General features: G+C 39.1%; 1 protein-coding gene across 29 annotated transcripts in view; it reads right to left on the bottom strand.

Annotated features, from left to right (window-relative positions):
- CALD1 (caldesmon 1) overlaps nucleotides 1–21,374 on the bottom strand; it is a 194,192-nt gene that overhangs the window by 151,681 nt on the left and 21,137 nt on the right. For 16 of the 29 annotated variants that reach the window (XM_035550717.2, XM_035550746.2, XM_035550740.2 and 13 more), the window contains one exon: nucleotides 1,154–1,238. The exons of 9 other annotated variants lie outside the window; for them this stretch is intronic. The gene's annotated coding sequence lies outside the window, so the exon portion shown is untranslated. Of the gene's footprint in view, nucleotides 1–1,153; nucleotides 1,239–9,705; nucleotides 9,823–11,481; nucleotides 11,631–21,374 lie in introns of those variants that run through there. 4 more of the 29 variants (XM_035550718.2, XM_035550732.2, XM_035550747.2 and 1 more) reach the window with 2 other exon arrangements.

Here is a 21,374-nt window from a genome sequence, read left to right as displayed (position 1 = left end):
AGACACAGCCATCAGCTCTGCCATGTACAGCACTGTGACTTCTTAGGATGCTCACAAAAAAAAAAAATCAAGATCAAGCCTGTGATACTCCTCGTCCAAGCCCTTGACAGTGGTCCTGACACTTCAGAGAGGTCTTCAGCAAACTCCACCATAAGGCAGATCAGCCATTCAAAGCAAGTCCATTCTTCATCAAAGTTGGCTTCGTCACTTCAGTTTTAAATCCTGTTTAATTGTTTTCCTTAGTGATCACTACTGTAAGTCTGCACTGTATTACTATTTTATAGAAATGTCCCATCCTTTCGGATCAGTGTGGTAATAAAATTTGCTACATGACATAACTTCCACCTGTGTAGTCAGAACAGTGGAGTTCCCTCACTTGGAGCAATTTGCACTAAACTGCAATTTTAAAACAAGTATAGCCTGAGAACATTTATTATTAGCAAGACTCCTATCAAGCATTGAAGCAACAATCTTTTGAAAGGCAAATCTCCTCCCACCTGGCAAGCAGAAATATTTTACATGTACCTATCAAACTAAAACCAGGACACACAGAGAATGTAGTCATTGGCTTTACTAACATATTCAGCAATATTACCTTAATGACATAATAGTCTCCATATTAATAATTTTTCAATAGGAGAAAGACAATTATAGCTGCTGAGCTGAAATAATTACCTGTGTACACAACTGATGTGAGCATAAAAAGATGGTCATGCATATATTTAATGACAAAGACAAATGAGAGTTAGTCTTGCCAAAGGAAGAAATGTTCCTCTCCAAATTCACGTAGTGTCCAGGGACCACAAGAGCCACAGCGTGGAAGAATTTCTCTGGTCTAGATTATCAAGCACATACCTACAATCCTTGACATACAAAACACCATCAAAAGGAAATGTCAGGTGGAAGACTCCCACATACCCAGCTTCTGGCATTCAGTTCAACCAAGGACTAGCAGAAAGTATCTTCCCAGTGTGTTAAATTAAGCAGTACACTAACGAGCCCAGAACAGTCTATTTCCACACCAGACCTTGAGTTTTGATGAAAACTAAGCTAAAACCAAAGTGCTCCTCACAATAATAATTCTCAAATGAACAGTAAATACCTTTCTAAATAAAGAAAAACACACAATATAAACATTAATAGTATATCTCACCAGTTACGATGTCCCTGAGCCTGGAAGATGCTGCCTCTTCAGCTCACAAGGGATTCTTTGAGTAACCAAAGGATTACCACAGGCACTGGAAAGACAGAAGTGTTTATGGATGGGAATGAAGAGTGCACAAAAGACAGAAGAGTTTTACAGTAAGGTTGATTTAGAAAGCAGAAAATCAGATCTTAATCCTTGCTGTGGTTGCTAGGTACTGTTGTACCACTGACTAAACTGGCTTGCAGCTCCTTAATTTTCTCCAGCAACTCCTCCGTGTGGAACAAGGAAATTCCAACTGAGAAGGGGTAGTTCTGGCAAATTCCACATTATGCATATCTGAAGTCCAATTAAGGGAAATGAGTGGCTTCCACCTGCAGGGAAAGCTACTCCATGCACCTGATCCATGCTCCCATGACTGTAACCCAATCGCAATGGAATGCAACCCTGAGAACACCTTGGGAAGCATCAGTATCAAACCTGAGAATTTTAATAGCTGAACTGCAGCGATTAATATGGATCCAAACCTGATTATTCCCTCATGATTCATTTTATTAAAAATATCTGAGGGAATTCCCTGTTTGTTTTGGCTGTAGATCAGCATGGTTCCTTGATTGCTGGCTGCCTCCAGTCAAAGATGCAAAAATGTTTGGCTTTTTCCGCATAGCCACTGCAGTGCATTTACAAAGTTTTCAGTGGCAGCTTGTTTGTCTTTACAGGTACTTAGCCACCTTGTGACTGTTAAAGCAATAGAACAACCACTTCCAATTAATAGCCAGGATAAATGATAACAGTTTGGGCTGTGTGCGGTTAAGACTGGAAATTGCCTCTGAGAGATGCCTCAGCAGGAGGACTGGAGGGAGTTGCTTGGGGAATAGACTTGGAAATCCCACGTGGAATGAGGCAAACCAGCTGGAAAACTGCTCAGGGGCGCTAGGGGCTCCTGTTCTCTTTCATCCATAATAGTGGCAAAAAGACAAACTTCAAATGTCTGTACACCCAAAAGACAAAAGGCTGGTATCTTAAGGTCCAAAGCACCTTTATTTTTCTAGTGAAGAAAGATATCTTAAAAATGAGCTGGCTTCACAAGCAACCTTTAATTAGACAAATACAGAGTTTACCTTTCTTCTCCACTTAATCAACACAATCAGCATATGTGTTCAAGAGTATTAGATTAACCAGCTTGAGCAGGAGATTTGACTAAGCTCTGCAAGACCACCTTGAAAATTATATGATGCTTCTTTCAGTGATGGTGCGTATTTTTGCACTGTTCTTCTTAATCCATAAACAGGGGGTTTGTGGGGTTGTACTTATCTTAGAGGACTTGGGGGGCTTTGCTTATAATCCTATACTGCCTGTCAAATGAGGTTTTATTAAGATAGCATGTGATGGAAGGATGGGGGAATCAAAATCTCAAAAATACAGTACTGTGCTCCACCATGACTGAACACAACTTGTACCCTTATTGTTTTACCAAGAAAAAATGAAACACTTCTGTTGGTCCAAGAACTGCCAAGACAGAAAATAACAGCCATGTCCAGCTGAGGCAGCAGTTCCTGCAATAAACTACTCTGGACCTTCCTAAGACAGCATTGCAGTAAGTGCTGAAGCACCCCATGCTTTCAGAGGTGCACCAAATCCTGCATAGCTAGGTAAAGGAATACAGATTCTCTGAGCATCACAGAGGTCCAGGTTTCTGGATTATCTCAGCTTCAGTAAAGCTTCTATTAAAAGCAATAGCAGTTGAATCTGCTAATCTGGAGAAAAATCTAGAGCCATCTTTGCACCAATAAAATACAAAAATACTCTGGTCATTTATAAAATCCAAGGACTGACATGGCTCTCAAGAGTCATGCAACTTCCCTAAGTGATCCAGTTCTTTCAAGAGTAATTCAGCTTTTGCATTACCTGCTTTACATAGTTCACTCTAGCCATGAAATACAAAAATGCACTATCATTTACATATGATGAGGAAAATGAAATCTGAAGGTGCAATATAGCAGAGCTAAGCAGCATTAACTTCTGGAACTTCCTGGTTGCTGAGATATTTCAGAGATAAAGCTCCAAAGGTGGACATTAGTCTTAATCAGAAGAACATCTAATTTCCATTGCTTTCATTTAGGCTTGTTTCCTGTGATATGTTAACGTCAGCACCTCATTCTCAAGTGCGCAGATTCACAAGGTGCTTAAGCATGCTCCTAACCAACCAAACAAGATTACTCACCTACTTAAAGTCAGGCACACATTTGTTGAGGCAGAGCCAAAATATACATGCACATACATATACCTGACCACGTATATATTTTTCTTCCATAGGCGGTTTTTATTCTGTAGTCCAAAATGCAGTAGCAAATATATATATATATATATAAAATAAAGTTGCATTATGCCACATCTTCAAGAATTCCTCAGTAAAACTCAGTGACAAAGTTAACATATTTTACATAATTTAGTTTCTAGTTACGATGGAATTTGCAGTGCATAACATCTGTATTTATGCCCTCAAAGATACCAAAACGTGAATTCTCTTCTAAAAAGCAACAATAATGAAACATCTCTCTGAAAGACCTTGCAAATTAGTGACCACCAATGACTAGGCAGGATATGAAGCAGAAGAACAGTTTAACCACTTGTAAATGTACTTTTACTGCTTCATACCATATAGCCTCTAAAATATTAAATGCAAGATACATCATCAACAAGTTAGTTTGCTGGAGGATGAACAAAATTGATTAGATTTACACAATCTCTGGATGCCATACCTACTGAAAAGCTGAGAGGGCTTCAAAGAATTATCTTGCATTTCTTTCCTAAATAAGGCTAAACTATGAGACAAATGGATTTCCCTATCTATTTCTTCAGTCTTTCCTATAGTCCATCTCACCAGTATACATACTTACATACTGACCAACTATGAACAAAACTAAAATTACCAGGCTGGAGAAATAGAGGAATGGGTACAAAACCCAAACAGCAGAAGAATATAAACTTTCTCTTCCTCTTCATGTGATGAGTACTACCTTTCTTCCATAATTTTACAGTTAGAGATAGCTAATTCCAAACACAGAAGCAGACCATTTATATTTTTATAAGCAAACTATATCTTTGTTTTTCCATTGTTCTTTTCCAAGATTAAATTACGTTCTTCCTAGGAAGGAGGAAATGGTCATTTTCCAGAAAATAAAGCCATTACAGCTTAGATCACAGAGCATCAATCTATCACAGTCTAATATTTTTGAGAAGTTCATTCCATTTCAATTTTATTTGACTACTATGATATGCAAGCTGGCTTCTCCAGCATAGTCTCCCTTCCTCACAAATAAATAAATGGTACACTATAAAATAATAATTAAAAAAATAAATAGTCTTCTGAGCTAGTCCTTAAAACCCTAGGGTGCCTGTAAATTGTTCAGATTAACTTAGAGCATGACATTTTAATGATTTTTAGGCCATTTGGGTGACATGAATGAACATGAGATCTCATTTACTGTTACACTGATTCTTATTTTATATCAGCACAACCCAACTTGCATGAGTACAGGACATGCAAAATCAGGCCCGAGATCTTAAGAAGAAGAGCTGCAGGGCTTCACACACATCCCATTTCACAAATACTGCGGCCTAGGGACTGGCCCCTTCCCACGTTGGTACATAATAGGATTAAGATACTACGTGTTGATTGGAAAGTAGGCTGAGGCACTGGAGTCTCTCTAAGCAGGGGAATCCTACTGGGCCTGTTCTGTGGTTTTAAACATGGGAAGGAAAACTTAAATGATAGATCCTGCAATAGCAAACAAAAACGATGGCACCAAGAACTACCTAGTTTCTCTCTCTTAGGAGGGGATTAGTCTTCTTTTCCATAACCCAGATAAGGAAAAATTTGAATTTTTGTTTGGCCAAAACGCTGAAGACAACTCCCCCATTATGGCATAAGCATTTGAATGTAGAAAACAAACTTGAATTTCTGAATATCCTTGGAACCCTTGTCCAGGGCTACAGAGGCAGGCAGCATGAACAGCAGCCAAGCAAGTCATCAAAACCACATCAGGTATGGCATTGATTCAGAGGAAAGCAATATATGTGCTAAATCACTCTATTTTAAAGCAATTCCAGCTGCAGGCATTCCCTGAGAATTCCCTGGCCTGGTTTTATCCAGCTTCTGTGGTCAAAAGACCTGATAACCCAAGTGGACCTAGGCTGTAGACATTTTAAATGAGGCAAATGAAAAAAATATCTTCCAACACCAAATTGAAATGCTCAATAGGGTAGTCATCCTTGGATGCAAATCCCCAACTCTTTCATATCACCAGCTTGGAAACAGATGATGACAGAAAGGTGAAATATGCTGCAGCTTATGCACTTTCTCATGTGCTTTTGAAGATCCTCCTCAAGATGTCATTTTTCACAATATTTATATTATGACTGTTTGAAGGAGCACCGTTAAAATAGCAAAACAGCAATTCTGCCTGCAACAACAATGTATTTGCTTTAACACTTTTATCTTACCTATTAAAATAAGTCCTTTAATTTCTGCTCCAACAGCATTTAAAGAGACCTGAAGCACGTTTGCCTGTTACCTCAAGAAAAGTAGCATTTTTTCTTCTCCTGTATTTTTCATCACTGATGTGAAAAGGCACAATTAGCCATAACCTAGCCTGAAGTACAGCTCTTAGTCCCTTTCATAGCTCATAAATTAAGCTGAATTTCTGACAATTTGAGTTAACAGGACAATAATGATAATAGTATGCCATATCCAATTATGTAATGGGCGAAAAAGCAGTATGTGTTGTGTTGTTTCCTTGTCAATCTACAAAATACCATATGTGCATTGACACTGCATGTATAGGTAGAAACCTGTGTAATAATCTCTGATCAGACATTTTTGTTAGAACGCCCACCACCCCCCAACCCAACTGCCTTTATCAATTATAGTATCAATCATCAACAAATATCTGCATTTAAAAAAAAAAAAGGATCGCTTTTTTGAAGGAATCTTTAAGTCTCACTCCACAGAAGGTCATGTCCTATTTTACACATTTTTTCCCCTGACATTTTTGTTTCATGTTTTTATTTGTAGGAGACAAAGATAGAGATTCTGTACATTTTTGTGGGACAACTGTATTTGGCAGCCAGCCAATTCCTAAGCCCGTATCAGCAGTGAATTTATAGCTCAAAGGAAAGAAAATTCTGAAGAGACAGGGTTTTGTGGGAGGGAGGTTTTGTTTGGTTTTGTTGTTTAAATCTGCAAAGCTGTTTTTGACAAGTTTGTCATCAGGCTTATAAAGGAAAAGTGGAATTTAAAGCATCATCTGCTCTAGCACCCAGTCACACCTTGCTGAGCCCCTCACCCATACTATCACTTCTGTCTCTATAGGTATTCCTACCTTGGTACATAGTTTCAGATTTAATCAGTGCCCTCTGCACATTTAAACTGACCATTGGCAATCTACATTATTAAATATACATAATTTTTACTTCACTCCTAATTTGTTTAACTTAATTCTCGAGAGTTTCAGTCTGTGCTGTTGTTAGAATAAAATACACACCAAACAACTTTTTGCCTAGACAGACTTTGCTACAGTGCTGAAATCTAGCCTTTGCTCAAAAAGACACTGGGTTTCTAAAGCAGGGGTCGTCTAACAGGCATCAGGAGGACAATTACAGTCCTGCAAGTGGGGAATGCACTGAGCATCAGATACTCAATGCTAGCAAATGCTGTGTTGACAGCAGGCACCCAGCATAGCATCAGGACATCACCTGCAGGCTGAGAGCTGGGTGGGACTGAAGGACGTCGGCAATACGGAGGTATAACACATAACAAAGCTGTAAAAGCCATGCATCTAGGAATAAAAGCACATCCCAAGATAAGGCAGCAAACTGATGGCAAAGCCTTACAACTTGTTGCTCAAGAGTGAGCAGAAGAGGACAGCTAGACAAGCAGCCATGACAGCAAGTGCAGTGACGAGCATGTATTAATGGACGTTCACACTCTCTGGCTGAGACCGCTCTGGCCTCAGCTCATTCCCACGCACTGTGGTGAGGCAGCCAGCAGTGAGTCATTTTTCCTAAGCATAGCTCCTGATCGATCCTAGCAGCCAAGCATATACATGAGCATGCAGGACATGCTCCCTTGCCCTCTAATCCATCCTTTTTCACATCGGTGCCCAGTGCAAGGAAAGCCCATGGGGCAGCATCTCCTCATGGCCAGCAGGACCGTGACACCCCCTGTGCCAGTACCCCACATCCTGCTTTTCTACCTTTGGCCAGCTTTGGTTCTGTGCTAAACACCAACTCCAGCAGGACAGCTTCTGTAGCACTTCCAGAAAATGCATGCACATGCCTTTCTATAGACTACAAACCAGAAGTAGGCACTTCTTTCCTTGTTTGGCTGCTGAAGATCTGCTGCTTTTAAAGCACCCCCTTTAATTTTTACTCCTATTTCTGAAAGCAGCACAATTCTGCATTAGCTAAACATTTCACAGAGAGCCAGCACATACCTCAATCACTGCCCATAAATGCAAATTTTTATAGCTCAATGTTATTTAAGTCATACCAGTGGCTACAGTGTAAATCATACCCTCCTTTGTGAACTGAGGTGCTTCTCAAAGACAAATTTCACTGTTTTCTTCAGACTGGTACAGTTCACATAACATATAAATGAAACATTGGAAGATCTCAGAGTATAAAGATGAGAAAGTCTCTCTCACAGAATCCCACAGTTCCAGGGAAAATCTAAAGGCAGGCACCTAGAGCAACCAGAAGCAACTCAGACACTGTTCATGCAAAAGAGGGCAGCATATAACAGATATTCTGGACTTAGATGAACCAGCAAATAGTGTCTTGGGAATAGGGGAGGGAAGAAAAGAAAAATAACATTTACCGGAAAACAGATCTGCTGAAGCAAGTTTGTTTTGAGACACTGTAGTTAAAGCATGTTTGGGAAAAATTAATGAACCATCTGAAAAAGATGCAGTGTTTTCTGTTGGTACTGCTTTTTTTTGCTTTTTTTTTTTATTATTATTTGGTAGGAGTCTACTTTATTCCACAGATTTTAAGACATGTTTAAGATTCCATAGGTTTAGTATTACATCAATAATGGTTCATAATGAAATTCCAGGCAGTAGCAAAAAAGAGATTTTGTGATAGAACCGCACAAGATATGGATATGGGGCCCTTTGTGCAGATTTACTGATAGGAATGTTGAATGTAGGTTAAAATAACATAGTTGTCTGGCTCACTTGCGTGTGCTAAAATGTCATGTGACAGAGCACAAGTTATGCTATTACTTGAATCTTTTTAAAAGTTAATCTAATTCTGCCCTTTACTGGATTTTTCAAAACATTTGTCATTTAGTACAACTCTATTTATCATTTACTACTGTAAAAACTATTTTTCCCATATTCACATCCCATCCATCTCCACGATGAATAATATTTCAATGGTTTTATCAGCATGCTTGATACTACTTGGACTGTCAGATTGTTGCCCTTCCAAGCTCAGCGTGGCAGAGTGGACAAAGCAGTTGGCTGGCATCAGCTCCACTTTGGTGTTGAAGCTCAAGTCATTTTTCCTTTTTGTACTTCGGTTTCTCAGATTGACAAATGGGAAAACAATACCAAGCTCCTTTGTAAAGAACTTTGAGATCAACACATGAAGAGCAATGCCTAACAGCTAGATCTTTATGCTATTTTACCTTATAGAATGAAGGTCTCTTTTTAAAGATTGCTTAAAAAATAATTAGAAAGGAAGTATCATCTTACAGCTACGTAGGACCAAAAGATACTGAGACTACCTGTCCATTCTTTGCAGGTGGATAACTCAAGTCTGGGGAAGATGACCTATCAAAGCCCAAAGTGAGATAAACTGTCTTCAGCAGATAGGAACTTTTCTAAACCTAAAGACATTCACTGTAACAACACTCAATTTGGGACTAAAAGAGAGTTTGGTATAGCATCTCAAATCATTGCTTTTTCAGATCCCCACCAATACTGCTGTTGGAAATAGTTGTTCACTTTAATACTACTATGTTAAGGGCAGGAAAAGAAAGCAAAACATTACAGAAATACTGAAAAGAATGTCAATGGAACAATAAATTAAAAGAACAACCTTTACTTTAAAATGCAGGATGGGTCTATGTTGTCAGATCTGTGATAAATCATGAATAAGACCAGGCTGACATTTGAGGACCAGCATTAAAAATAATAATAATGATTGAATGAGTTGCTGAAAGTCTCATCCTTTGAATACAATAATGTTTCTTTTGGGTCACCAACACTCCATCTTGCAGTGATGTTGGAAGCATCAGACAGACCTGTCCTCACAGGCATTTCCAGCACATAGGGTCCTGACAATGCTAACTAGATTTTCACAAAATAAGGTCCTTCCACTCAGAGAAATTCTCATTGTCACTGAGTTGGGGGAAGCACACAACCCAGCCTGACATATTGGTCCAAATCCCACAGCTCAAGCTCCCATAGAATTCAACTCCTGTTGCACTTGAATATCGCACACAGCTCTTCACAAGTTGGTTTATTGTATATAGACATAAAAGAGGAACTAACCTGAGCACTGAAACCGGCTTCTGATATAGAAAAAGTTGTATGGAGGACAGCAGAAAGAAAAACACAGTGGATCCCATCTTCAGTTCTTTGAAGGTCACACTTTCATTTTAGCTAAAACTGATACATAAGAGTTAACATCTGAATCTTCTGTTAAGCTTTTAATTAGTGCCTTGCTGGTTTGTGCAGTCAAACTAAAAGTATGTTTAAATGAAGTTTTTCAAAAGATCTCAATGATTTTGGCTGCCTGTGTTAAGTTACTGCAATGGCATTTGATTTCCAGGGTAATGACAGCCAGGTCTAAAATATCCTAATTGGACATCCAAGAATCAAGGCATTTCAAAAATAACTTGGGAAAAAAAATGCCCTTTGTTTTGGCCTCTTTTCCTTGACAGAAAGAGTGTCCATTTGCCAAATTAAGTAAGGAGAAATATGAAAGCACAAACAGAACTTTGACCTATCACAAGAGCCAGACTATTGTTTTACATTGCATGACTGTCTGTGACAGTATAAAATGTGAATTTAGCAAGACTGTTTGGGAGCTTTCAATTATGCACACACTCATTCTGGCAGGGTCAAGATTTTTTGTGTTTTGTTGTTGTTCAACTGCTCCATTTTACTTTAGAGGAATGGTGAATTGATTAAACCATCATAATTTCTGTGCAGAGTTCTTAAATCTGCCAACAACTACAAGCTGAAATAAGTAGGTCTGAAATATTTCTATATTAGAATTACACTCTACTGCACCACTTATCGTTGTGTTCAATTGGAATCAATCTAAAGCATCAGGCACACTAGAACGTGCAATGGAAACACTCTGCATGTACAGACTAAATGTTTGTACTGGGTTTACAGACATCTAGTAGCCTAGGGTACTAGACATCCAAAAAATGGTGCATCACAACCGGAGATTATTGCTAAAAGCAGTCAACAGCCAAAAACGGTGTGGCTGCCAAATCTGAGAATGGACAACTGGATAGGCGAGAACCTTCATCATCAACTTCAACGGGGCCAGAAACTCAGCATCAGTTTCTTACAAGTTAACTTTCACTTTTCTTAGAAATCACCGGAATAGTTTAATTTCTTGAGTTTAAAGGAATTGTGAACAATTACTACGACCATATTTTTGAAGTTTTTTTTTTTTAAACAAAGAACTTGGTTTTGAATAAAATCTAAAAAAGTCTAAATTCCTTGATGTTTCATAGACAAACTATTTCATGATGTTTGAAAACTCCCTGAAGACCTTTCATCAGACCCTTCATCTTGTGACTACCGACGATCAGTGCTGCCAAATAACACCCTTACATCTTTGTTTCTGTAAAGCAGCCAGGACCATCCATGCTATGGAATGGATGTAAAGGACTTCCCTGCTCCACGGAGCCCCAGACTCCAGCTCTATTAATCCAACTACAGCTCCTTGGAGGAATCCTTTACATTGGAAGTTATGAAAATAAAGGTAAAATATACGCTTACACATCATAAAAGTGAGGTCTTGTTCCATTTTAGACTACAAGATTAAAAAAAATATGCCATGAACAATAAAATGGAACGTACAAACCCCTAACCAATAACGGGTTATGCACCATGGAGCTGTTTCTGGTCAACTTTCCTCATAAAAAATGAAAAATTCATCTGAAATGCACAAAGTCAGCATTTCTGATACTTGTCAGCTTCCCTATACCCTTTCTTTATTCAGCAGACATATTAGTTTTTTTCCAGCTGACAAAAAATAATGCCTGTCAAGATCATCATATGTTCACACGTAACTAGTCTACTAACCTTGAATCATGTTTCTGGTGTTCCCGTTCCCAATTCCTGTGTAAATTATGATAAAATCCTCAGGCTTACTATGCCTCAGTCTCTTCTGTGGAATCTGAACAATACTTTCAGTGAGGTTTGGCACAAAACTCAGATTTGCGAAGATCCTTGGGACCTTTTATATCAAAAGTATTTTTACATGTAACGGATTATTAGTGACATTTTACCAAATGTAAAGAGACTCAAAATTTGAATGACAAGATAATTCTTATTATAAGCAGCTTTTTAATTCACATTTAACCTTCAGCAAACTAACAGTCTTCCTGAGAGCATGTTGTCAGCTTTAACTTCAGATTCTAAAATTTCTGGGGACATTTACTATTCCAACAAAAATTCCTCGATATGCCACACACCTTCCATAACACCTACCAATACTTTGTATCAAAACTAAACCCTTACCTCTAAAACAGTTTATATGAATATACATGCACACTCACAGTTGATTCAAAGAAAAAAAAAAAGAGTAATTTCAATAGATAAATAAGCCTCAGCTTACTAGACACTGATTATCTGTTCAAGGAAAATGTTTTCTTCTCTTGGAAGCTGAGCTATTCCTCAAATTTTTCATATTCAAGCGACCCTGACAGCTTCTCTTACTTTTCTGCTTTTAAGACAATACAGATTGACCTTCAACTTTCACACTAGCTTGAAGCAAGTAGGAAGTATCTTCCTAGACCATGAAGTCTTTCCCTGCACTGTAGAAAATATATCTTTTTAAATGAAGTTGTTGCTCAACTGAGTTCACTCTGCCCAGCAAGGAACTCCCAATGAAAAAGAAAACATTTTCATACTCCAGGGCGATGGGAGGATTATAATTGCAGCTACATCTCTCTACATAATAATGAATATGAGACAACAAAACCTCCCTCTTGGCAGGAGGTACAGGATTGCCCCATGGCTGAATGAGCAGCAACACTGCTGACCCAATCCTCAGTTTATATGCATGCAAAAGAGAGCCTGACTGGACATGACAAAAAGAACACGAATAATTCACAGCAGCAGTAGTCAATGTGAAACAGCAAAGGGCTCTCCCAGAGAGGACAGCCACTCTACCATCCTCTGATCCTGCAGCCATTACAGATTAAATGTGCTGCAAAGCTGTCTAGCAAGCTCCTTATCATTCACATGCCTTTTTGCCCCTAATTGCACTCCCTGGTTAGCCTCTGTCTAGCTAACAGGCCTTTCCTTCTTTTGTACGCTTACATCTGTGAACCTCTGATTTCTTGTGTGCAATTGCAAGCCCCTCTCTACAAGTCTATAGTTTCCCAGAGCAGCCACTGTCCTGCAAGCTGAGTACCATCACCCTGAGGAGAGACCCAGCCCATTTCCCAAATGTGCTAGCCACTGATAAAAACAATTCACCTTTCGAATGAAAGGCAAAGGCCCTTTCAGCAGATGAATAGGTGCCTCCTGCAAGAGGGATCCCAGGTTCTGAATCTGGAGACAGCAACAATGCCTCTATTTCCCTGGTGTGTGTACAAGAAGAGGTGTACTTCATATACCTGTATGCTTAGTGCTTGCTGTTGGCCAGAACTGTTCTTCCAGGGTCACCCTTTCTGCTTAACTCTGCCCAGGCTGTATATAGGCATTCCCCTCAGGTACTGATATACTGTATGTCAGGGAAGAACATCCAACCTTTCTATTCAGTCACACCCAAACTGTCACTACCACCACAGGCATCAGCCATAGTTTTCAAAAATATGAAACCTAGCCATATGCCAAAGGGTTCAGAAGAAAACTTAAAGGTAGTGTGTCGAACTGTAGGCAGCACTTTATCCATTGGATTACACAGATCTCACAGTGCTTTGTTGTTGCATCTGGGGGGGAAGCAAAACATTTATGCAGCTTTGGTAGAACAATTCTGCTTCTGCTGCCCTAGAGAAGTTAATGTCACATAAATCTGTATGTTTTACTAATGGCATCATATATCTTCCCACGCATTTCTAACTTACCCTTTGTCGAGCTATCTAGGCATTTATCACATAAGGTTACTCTGTGTCATGTATTAATATTAAGACACTGTGCCTCGTCTTTCATAGGAAAGTACATGTTCTTATCTAAATTGCTGAGACTAATAACTTGAAATATTGTCCCTGCAAAACATACTTGAATGCTGTATATTCAGATAACTAACACTCTTTTTTTCCTCCCCTCCCAGTGAGCGAACATAAATTAAGTCTCGACAGGAATTAACCCAATAAGCTGCAGTCCCAGTTTGGAGGCAGGGAAGAAGGATGTACTGTAAGAAGGAAACTCCTGCCTCATCTGACTGGGTCCACATGCCGCACCAGGCAGGGCTCACAAGGACAGTAAGGTCTTTTAGTTCCCCAGCACATCCATGCCTGCAGAAATGTGCACTAGGAAACAGCACTTCCTTCCCCCTGGAAGTTTCTTCATCACCAGTGAACAGTATTGCACATTGCTCAATCCATTTAGTTGAGTTTGTGCTTTGAAACTTGGGTACATGACAGTTAAGATTGTTTTCAACTGATAACTGGCCTAAGGATGCCCCTTTGCTTATTACTTCTTTGATCCAGATAAGCATTTGGCTGTTTAATCAGCTGCAAAGCTAAAGCAGAAAAAGAGAACACTCCAAAGCCTTACAACCCCATGTACTTAATTTTAGCCTAAAAATAATTTCTGGGCAGAAAGAAAATTTAATTAACTCTTTTCTATAAAAGTGTATGGTAAGATGTGTAGCAAGATCTTATGCATTCCTTTGAAGTTTGTCATACATTCCTGAATACCTTTGACAGTCTAAGAAGTTATGTGTCTGCTTCTGATTAGATAATTGAAATAAATCTACACCAAATAAATTCAGGTCTCTTAAAATAAACTGCAGAGGTACGTGAACTTTGCAAAATGCATGTAGTACTTCAACCAAAAGGCATTTCTGCAAAAATCAGCTATCAAGAAAGAATTCATTTCTTTATTTCCATGTGTGCAGACTGCAGTTAGTATCCAAGTTTTAATCCAGGTTTAATTCTAGTCAGCATCAAGTACAGTTCCTACATGAACTGAAAACCACCACAGTAGAAGGAAATCACCTTTTACACTTATTGCTGTCTGCATTTCACCCCTTAGCATTAAACGTTCATTAAAATTAGAAGATACTGGTGTCAGGCACACCAAGTCTAGCAAACATTTGTCCACCACTTCAACTTGAGACTACACTGCCAAACCTGGATGACAATACATAGGGAAGACCACCTTACATAATCAATCTCCATTCATTACACCCAGTCCAGCAAGCCACCAAAATCAATCAGAATCATGGTTTTTCTGCCAGCCTACAAAGCTGGGAAAGGTATATAACATGTTATGTTTGTAACATATACTAGAATACAATATAATACATAGAAGCAGACATTACATAAACTGGAAGATGACAACAAAAGTACATGGCAATACATGAAAAGAAGAATTTGACTGAATGCAACTGAGTAGTAACTGGTTAAAGTCACGCAGCTACCGAAGATTCAAAAAGAGCACACAAAACTTTGCTTGAAATACTAATAGTGACCACATAAACCCAAGGAGTGCTGATCGGATGCATCTTATCACATGCTTGCTGCACAGGTAGTCCTGCCAATCATTCTGCTATGGCCTCCTGAAACCACATGCAGGAGGACACACACAAAGAACTCAAGATGTATCATCTTGATAAAGTTCACCCTAAACACACATCTTACAGCAAGAAGGCCAGAGAACTGAACACATTTTAAACTTCTACAAAATGACAGGTCTTGCAAAGATGTCAAGATGACACCATATTTGCAGCTGCCAGAAACATCTTTGGAAACATTATCCAAATAACAGTCACAGAGTGCTGGTATTCCGTTCGTCCTTGTTCCCCAGACACTGGCACTGCCAGGTCCAACAGCACAGCACAGAAAACAAACAAGGCCACTTTAGGCAGTGGGATGGCAAACAACAAGGGCCCTGTTGAAATCAGTCCCAGACATCTGTCTGCGTGACTTAGGAGCAATTCTGGTCCAAAGCACAGCTGGTGTTGAGGAGATGTACAGAGACTTGTGGAACGTCCCAAGGTCACCAGCCCTGCATGAAGGTGCATGAAGTCATAGAACTGATGAAGTGCTTGACATTTATGGGGAGACATCAGGAAAAAGTGATGAAAGATGCAATGGAGAAGCCTAGACAAGCACTTGTTTTAAAATATAGCTTTAAGTCAATTGAGAGTAATTTAAAAATATGTCACAGAGTCCCATCAGGAAGTCAAGCCTCACCCAATTCTTGCACAAAGAACAGAAGCAGAAATTCTGAAGATACGGTCAAGATAACAAATTTCTACTTTACGTGTGGGTCCATCTCCTTTGAGCTAACCAACATCTACTAATGAAAGCTTACTTCTGAAGCTGCAAGTGATGGCAGATCCACCATCTGTTACTTTGTCCTATTTTGGAGAACAGGGCAGGAAATTTACATTTAAAAAACACGTCTAACTTCATTTAAATATACTGCTTTTTTTTTTTCCACCACTGGAATGCATTCATTATTACTGGCTTTTGGTCCATTAAAATACACTATGTTCCCCACACACACACACACACTCAATCCACTCTTTACCATCAGATATGTGAAATGTTCATGCTAAAAATGAAAAATATGTTTTCCACCAAGTGGAAGTGTGCCACAGCTAACAGAATTGCTGCTATAAGGCTACTAAATATTATCACATCCAAACAAATACGACAGCCTTCAAAATCTGTTACAATTTGTCACCTCCAGTAGTGCCAAGAGCTGATATTTCTGATCTCAGTTTCATAACTATCATCCCAACCACCAGCTCATCTTCTGTTTGCTCCTTCCTACTCTGCCACAGCTTTGTTTCAGACTGGTTCTTTAAAAAACTGCACCCATCTTTCTTGTTTCTCTCTTCTCTATCACTCCTGACAGCTCCACCTTATTGTGTCCCAAACTTGGGGATCCAATGCTATCTTCATCTTTTCTCACCTTTGCTCTCAAATTCAACACTCTCTCATGAATTTCCACTGGCATTTCTCACATATCTGTTCTCTTAGTCCTCAGGAGTATAAATGTAAACTTGAAAAGAAAAAAGAAAAACTTTGCTGATTCACCTTTGTAGCTGCTTTTCTTTGCAACTTTCCATATTACCTGGGATTATAAATGCCACTGCAAAAAGTGTTTCTTCCCCTGCCCTTTTTTCATGTCACATACACTTCTTTAATCCTTTCACAGGCTATCCATCTTGCATTGACAGAATTAAAGCTTTTCTTCCTCATTTTTTTCATCTCTTTCAGTCCCCTATGCTCCATCCCAGTCTTCTCGTCAACGTACAATCTCCTCAGCCAACCAAGCCCCCTCACCCAGTTCTGTAAAGAGGGAAACAAAGCAATGCAGCAATTCCCTTAGACTGATTCATAGCTCCAACAAGGCTGCAAGCCCATCGGCTGCAAAACAAATGGCCAGAAGTTCAGGGACAGGTAACCGTGGAGTTATCTCTTCCACCCTGGGGAGCTTCTACCCAGGAAGGAGAGGGGCTGCAAGGGACAGGTCAGGGCTTCCCAATGTTGGATGCCTTCTGCCATGGCATTGAGTCTGCACACAGAACAGCCTGAGGAAACACCACTTAAATTCCTCTGACCTGAGCATAATTTAAATGATAATTTGTTGTCAATTTCCTCCTAAATTTTTTCAGTGTGTAACCATGTCTGCACCATCGCGTGCTGAAAAGGCTAATTTCAACCCTTCTCAGACTTTTGTACCACACTACAGATTAACACCAAGATCAAGTTTTAAAAGTACATCAGGTAGTTTTGTTTCTACAGAAACTGTTTGTTTGGACAGTGCCAAAGACTTTGAAATTCAGCAAAAGCAAGGCCTCAATATTCAAGAGGGGCATCTCTGATCAAATACAGATTTCTTGCATGCCTCCCTCTCCAGACTCTATAGATAAAAACGAAAAGCTCTAGTAGCTATGACTAGGATGTGAAGTACAGGGTCTCTTCAGATTCCATAAAAGGAGCCTCAAGGTGACTAGCTGAGGAGGCAACATCTCAAGACAGGTAAGATGGTGTTTAAAGTCACTAGAAAAATATACTAAAATACATCTGCCCTGATTTCTAGAGAAAAGTTAGAACATATACATGAAGCAACTAAAAAGAACAGGGTTTAAGTCATGCCTGCATGTGGCTATAGAACAGTTAATCAGCAGCCACTAATTATGTCTAGTGACAAATATGTAGTGCTAGATTGTAATACTTTATTCCTAAAACTCTAAAGGCAAAATTAATATGAAATGCACAGAGCTCACTGCATAAACTGTAGATTAAAGTGGGTATTAAATAACATTTTCTTGTTCTATTATGTCACTGAGGTACCTAGTGTCTCCTGAAACATTTTGTAATTAGAGTTTATATCATTAGTGGTTATTAAAACAGCTTGATCTTCTTTGGGAGATGCAGCAGAGCAGCACATCTCTCATTTGATGTTATCTTTCTCCAAATTATATTAGTGAGTCATTAATGTGACAGTTAAATAGACACTGAATTCCAGCCTAAGAATTTCCATGAAAGCACCCATTCAGAAAAGCCTCCAGTGCATACCTTGCTCGTCACTCCCAGCCTCCGGTTCCCTAATGCATAGGACCGCCAAGCCACTTTTCAGTAGGCCAGTATCAGCTTCATGTTCCTCATGTAAGAACTCATTATTTTCTTATGCTCTATCTTGTGTTTCTTGTCTTTCCATACATCTCTAGACTATTTTTCTGTAAGAACTCTTCCAGACAGAGACTATCACACAGTTTATGAATCACTGTAAGAAAATATTCCTATTAGGGTTTTAATTAAACAAGTTCAGTGCCTTTTACAACAGACTCAAGCTTCAGGTGTGATCAGAAATATTCTAGCATGTCTAGCAGGACTCATGAGCCTAGTGCACATGTAGCCCCTGAGTCGGTTTTTATGTAGCACACCTGAGGGGACTTATGAGCTGAGAGAAAGAAGGAAAGAAACTGCAGGGCACTGTGACATGAAGCGGATGTCACATTTTATTAACAGCATCAAGAGATGAAGAATCACCAAAACTTTATTCTTGCAGTAGTTCATCACCCTGAATGTAAAAATGTGTGTCTAATTTACTTGTCTGGCTTCAGGTTCCAGCTATTAGATAGGATTTTCTCTGGTAGAATCATAGAGCCTTTTAGTAGCCAATATTTCTCCCTGAGGAGGTACCAAGTTTTGATTTTTATTAGTCTTCTACATGGTTCATACACAGAAGATACAATTCCTCATTCTATTTTTCTTGTTCCTGGATATACGATTTTGCTTTTGGCTGCATGACAGCAATTTATCTGAATAGACTCCCTTTATTGAGTGATACAGATTGTGCTGTACAGCTGCCTTATCTTCACTGCTCACTATCCCCCCACCATCCTGATCTTTGTATCATCTGTGCCTTTTATCTGAATCATAAGTAGCAGCAGCTGCAGTAACTCCCAGTAGAAGTTCTCCTTAACTTTTGCTCCTTGTTTCACTTTTTCCTGAGGTTTTCAGTTCTGGTGTGTTATCGTAAATACTGTTCAAGAGAGACTAGTATGTCTGATGCATGTTTCCCAAAATCACATCTGAATTCTAGAGGGACCATCTGCTTTAAGGTTACCAAACAGAACTACTGTCAGTAAGAGCCAGGCCTCCGTTGCTAACCCATTCCACTTGAATAATCCCGATGGAGCTGTGGTACTTTTCATATCAGAAAGGAGTGTTTATGGGAGTTACGGGTTACAGAAGTAGATCCACAGTATATTTTGTTGACCTTGGAATATATCCCACCATTGATTTAATGTACAAAGCTTCCAAGGCCTACTTCTCCCCACAGTCTGTAAAAACCTTCCAAACCTTTTTCAGTAGGGCACGGGGTAAGGACATCATTCCTGTCCTTAGTTCCAATGTGTAAACTCTTTCCTTTATTTATCAAATGCATTATTTTGGAAATTGATAAGTAACGACTAAGCAAAACCAAAAACTTGTAGGTATGGGACAAGGCAGAGCACAGAGCTTCCAGAACCATTAAGTAAGCCCAAGAAAATCTTTAAAGCATCATTCTAGCAAATAATTTGCAAGTAGGTGGAAAAATGCAAATATTTGATAAATACTTATATTTTTCCCTAAGGTTTCAAAGACAATAATGAAACTGTAAACCTGGACAACCTGGAGCATTCCCAGTGCCAACTGTACTCTCTTAACCTCTACACTCTTAACTATATAAATGTGTAGCATATTTGCTGAATAGATATTTATATGCACTTCCTGTTTCAGTGCTAACTTTTTAGTTACTGGAAAAGAACCAGAAGGTCTCCATTCCCTTGGGAATCATTTTCCATTAAAGAGGTTTTAGATAGACTATTTGTTTTTTCAGATTTGGAAAGAAAATCTAACAGAATGTGTATTTTGAGTATTTTTAGTCTTTTTACAATAACAGTCAAGGGCTAAATGGCTGGAAATGTTTGCAAATTTATTTTTTTCTGATCTACCTCATGACACCTGATGATGCTTTGTGCCAATGGAACACAATTTCCTTAGACAAGACCCTGACAGTTTTTTACTTGGCAAAAATAAACAGTTGTAGTTGTTATAAACGAGCAGCCCGGCTTGAGATCTCCCTAGAAAAAGCCAACAGTTGCATGAGCATGGAGTCTGCACACAGCCCTTCCTTCTTCCTAACAGCTGGGCTCTTTCAGGGCAGGGGGGAAGTCTGATAAAAGCTTCTGTTTAGCCTATCTTCTTCCAGAAATAAAATTAATTCAATTTCAACACAGCTCATCCAGCAGTCCTCCTAACCACGCTCCCATGAAATTGCATTTTTAAAGAAATAACATGAGTGACAATGATACCAAGCACTAGGGCACCTTACCAGTAATGTGTTCTGCCATGAGGAAAATCAGAGACTAACCTCTGACTGGACAACCAAGTAGCGAGTGAAAGTCTCACTGCTTCATTTTATTACTGCCTTGGGCTTGCCAACCTCAAGAATCCTTGTAGAAAGGATCAAAAACTAAAAACCCTAGGAAGAATGGCAACAAATCAACAGTCTAAAAATAACTTTGCAGACATTGTTTTAAGAGACCACAGCATTCAGAAACTTTCTCGAGTGGCCAGGATTTCAAAAGGAGGACAAACTGGAGGAAAAGAAGAGGAGTTAAGGTATAGGCTGGTGATTTAAACATCCCCATCTGAACCAATATTCTATCTTTGCTTATGTGAGTAAGGATCCAGGGTAAACTTAATTTTAAAGCACGCATCTGGATTTGTACCAGTGAAAGCAAGAAAAGAATGTCTGCTTTTGGTGAGGTGTGGCTCCTGAAAAACCCTGATTCCACACCCAAATTGTCACTTCAGTTGAATTGGTTCATGATTTTAGCGGTACTTACAGAATTATCAGCACTACATTCAACTGGTAACAGTGGCAGTTTTCACATTTAAAAATCTGCACTGAACTTATATCAGTCATTCAATTAAGCCTTTTTGCTTTGGATTTTCTTTAACCTGCTAGTCACCATAGGATAATTCCTAAAGATTTAAGGAAAAGAGTAACAGTGAAGGAATTAAAGCCTCATGCACTATTTGGACACTTTTAGCAGAGGGCAAAAATTGGTCCAACAATAGAAGTTTCTTCATTTAGAGGAATTAATCCAAATGATACTGTGAAAACAAAAATCAGCAAGTTGCTTCAAAAGAACAGAAGCCAGTCATATCCTATGTAACCATAGCCACATCTCTTTAAGTATATGCATTAATATAAACTCTTTTCTCTCTGTGGGACCTGCCTGCCTGACTTTATATCACTGTTTCATAGCACCACAGGTTTCATTCTTT

The sequence above is a fragment of the Cygnus atratus genome, chromosome 1 (genome assembly GCF_013377495.2).
Source record: "Cygnus atratus isolate AKBS03 ecotype Queensland, Australia chromosome 1, CAtr_DNAZoo_HiC_assembly, whole genome shotgun sequence".
Taxonomy (NCBI): Eukaryota; Metazoa; Chordata; class Aves; order Anseriformes; family Anatidae; genus Cygnus; species Cygnus atratus.
Note: the sequence above shows the minus strand (reverse complement) of the source record. Positions and strands in the feature narration are given on the sequence as shown.